The following is a 3,776-nucleotide window of genomic DNA, read 5'->3' on the forward strand; positions in this document are numbered from 1 at the left end:
TATCGCTTAGTTTCGGAGGGGTAATTGAGGGAAACAGGATTTATGGCCTCAATGAAAGTTATATACATGTGTATCAAGGTCGCAAAAAATTTTGAATTACCTTTACAACAATTTTGTATGAAAATATATGACCAAAATACTCACAGCTGTCCGTGTAGGATTTCCAAAGCAAAATCTGGGCACCCCCCCCCCCCATACTTCATCATCCGTTTTCGAGCAGAGACAAGCAAAACTGGATTTTAGAGGCTAAATGAAAGTTTTATCCCTATGAAATACCTTTCCAAAAAATCTTGAATCACTCAAAAAGAAGCCTTACATAAGGAGTTATACTCGTATTACCAACTTAGTGTTTCTCCAAACCATGGCTGCCTTTGCTTTGTTCTCCACGTTTTTTTCTCTATTTTTGTTCAAGTGTTTGGCTAAAAATGACTTAATAGTCGTCCATACATAGATATATATCTTTTTGGAGAGTGACACATATCATCCCCTAAGGGTGACATGTGTCACACCCTTAGGCAGCCACCTCAATTATGCAACCAATCCATGGTTGCCACGTGGCAGGTGGGGGCCCACCCCATGGTGTGTCACCTGCTGCCATGTGTCACATTCATGAGATGCCATGTGTACCTATCACGTGCTTCCATGTGTCAAGTAGGTGAGTTACCTACTTGCTTCAAGTAGGTGCATCGTTCCCTTACTTCTCTTCTATGGGTTCGTAATTTCGTCACACTTTAAGAGCCTATGTATTCCTTCCTACTTAGTCTCAACACACACTCGAGTAGCTTATGTACGTAAGACCTCCAAGTTGGTAGTTTACGCGAGTCAATCGAGTCCTACGACTCATTTATCGGCCTCCAACTCCTTTCGAATATTTATGACCTTATTTCCAATCTTCCTTATTATGAAGCATTTCGTTCTCCTTTCCTTGGAGTTATTTGATAGCATTATAAACTATCCGACTCACATAACGACTTTTAAGAAACTTAAGAGCCTTCCTAGAAACTTGAGAAGCTTAAGAAGCATTCTAAGGTACCAAAGTACGGGGTGTAACATCCTTCCCCCCTTTAGAACATTTGTCCCCGAATGTTAACTAGCCTCATAAGGTTTTACGAGTGCTTTAGCATTCTTCTGTACTGGCTGCCATTCATAGGCCTTGTATTAACTCATATGGTGTATTTAAGAAGGTAGATTACCTATAGGCATAGGGAACAGGTGATATTTCTTTTCCATTTTTCTTTCCAGTTCCTTTACCACACATCATATAGCACCCTTTACAGGAACATGTGTAGGAGCTTAAAGTAGCCCAAAAGATGCTTTAGCATCACCATACTAGTTTGTACGTAAACCTGTATCATTTCTTACTTCCTTCCTCTACTTACCCTTGAGTTTTCTCATATTCCAGTATAAAAGAGATCTCTCATCCTTTCCTTGTTTTGCTGCTTGTACACCACAATACTAGTAGTCAGTAACTTTGTTACCAACATCTTACCTTCAGTCGAGTATAGCCTGGCTATTCCTTACAGTATGTTTAAGTTCTCATCGTAATTCTCTTGTTGTATTTATCCCCTTTGTATGAACCTATTATTTGATGTCATACTATTCAAGTCCTTACTATTAATTCTCCGCACTGTCTCTGGTATCATGGCTTTTATCCATTTATTGCTGGACTTTAGATCTTATTAACTCGTGCTAGTATGGGATTTCACTTAAAGCAACTTCCCCCCTTTAGGGTGTACCCATGTCACTATCTGTTGTGTTCTACCTTACGCCTTTATTTCCAATTTTCCAATACGTATGATTCTTTTCCAATACATTCGGTATACTACACCATATCTATGCCTTCCTTTATATCTTCCATACCTTTGGTTGCCTAGGTATGACAACTTAACACAATCATGAGGTGCTAATCCAGTCTAATTATAGGTACTCGAGTCACGTAGCAATTTATTCGAAGCCACTTTCCATTTATTTTGATGAATAACTAGCTAGGGCTTATAGTTGTTTCCAATTCTCAAATAGGCAGTACTTAACTTCTGACACTCGGTGTCCCAAGCTTTTTCATAGTCCTAGCCTTATCCCAGTGGGTACCACTTGTCCCTTTAATGAATTCACAATGCGCTAGTTGTTTTGCAAAGTTGCATCCCCTATCTCAAAGGGTCTTATCATCTTTCACGGTGGAGTTACGTATCCACAATACTTCTTTATATCAACAATGCCATGCACAGCCAACGTATATATACATGCATATCATCTCATATCACAGCCACATAGGGCTTCCCAGAGGGTCACCCATCCCAATATTACTTTTGCCCAAGCACACTTAACTTCGGAGTTTTGATGGGATCCGGTACGTTAGTGTTGGTATGATCACACCCTGCCCCGTGGAGCGCATATCTACTGAAGAAGATGATGACCCAGTGGCTGATCCAGTAGGCCAAGCTGCACCACCTAAGTTACCCTTATATTCTTATTACACGGACCACATCATATCTTTAGCCACTTCCTCACAAGGTTTTACTTATTTTCATAACTATCCTCATTATATTCACATCATATCATGTTCGCATTCTACCCCATAGTATAACACTTCTTAACCTTTTTCACGATTCTTACTGTAGGTTACTTACCCTTCTTAGTTAGTTTTACCCTTAATATATCGTTCTATCCAGAACTACCAGTCTTTCCTAAATCATTTTCCTTTTATTTCAAGGAAAATTTGGGTAGAGTTTCCTCTGTATTTCTTATTATCTCAACACCTGCACACAGAAAATGCCAACAATGCCTCATAGAGGCAATACGCATAAAGATACATATATACGTATCATATCACATCATATCGCAGCCTCACAGGGCGCCCAATATCAATAATAGTATAAACTGATGGACTTACCTCGTATGTCCAACTCGAACTGCACCTATTTAGACTTTCCGTCTACTTTTCCTTTCAATTTTCAACTTTACATGTCAACCGTAATTCAATACCTTACCTGGCACCTATCATTCATGCCTTGCTTACCTGCGTGCTGTGTAACTTCCAATATCATCAGTAACCTTCTTCTATCGATGTTGTCCTTCTGCTGAAATCACAAGTTAGTATGGGGAATTTCATTCCCTACAACTCGACTCTATCGTACGATATTACATATGAAAGAAATTAACATCCTAAATGTCCTGTAGCCTCTTGTCTATAGATGTGGTGCACAACACACAGATAAATAAGACTCTACTAGACACGGTCTGTAGACACTCCAAGGATGAACAGCTCTGATACCACTTCTGTCACGACCCAACCCCGTGGGCCTCGACTAGGGTCCGACCTAGACCCCCGTTTACGTAACTGTCGACTACAGTCAAATTGTACTATGTATAACATGATACTGCTCACAAAAACCTCAATGGGTTAAAACTTCTTCATGTTCATATAGCCCCCTAGATATAGGAACCAAACACATGAACCCAGTGAGTGATAAAATATTCATACACATGTGGCCTCTTTCATTTTCATCATGTCATGAAAGGGGAAAGCCAGCCGAGAAGGCTGACACAACGTAATAGCTTTTACAACATATCGCTTAGGCATAACCAAAATAAACTCCTAAACAACCTACACACATATATCTATAGACCTCTAAGAATAGGAACGACAACATATGGCGGTACAGGGCCCCCGCCGTACCCCTGAATAAACAAAAACATACAACAGAGGTTTAGTACCCAAAAGCTAGGCTCCGACACAATAGAGCTTTTCCCAACTTGCTAGGTGGAACCCTAGGCTG

At 40.1% G+C, this 3,776-nt stretch overlaps 1 pseudogene; it reads right to left on the reverse strand.

Moving 5' to 3' along the window:
• Positions 1–2,254: 2,254 nt before the first annotated feature.
• On the reverse strand, positions 2,255–2,375 carry LOC129881305 (5S ribosomal RNA; annotated as a pseudogene).
• Between the last annotated feature and the right edge of the window lie 1,401 nt (positions 2,376–3,776).

The sequence above is a fragment of the Solanum dulcamara genome, chromosome 2 (assembly GCF_947179165.1).
Source record: "Solanum dulcamara chromosome 2, daSolDulc1.2, whole genome shotgun sequence".
Classification (NCBI taxonomy): Eukaryota; Viridiplantae; Streptophyta; class Magnoliopsida; order Solanales; family Solanaceae; genus Solanum; species Solanum dulcamara.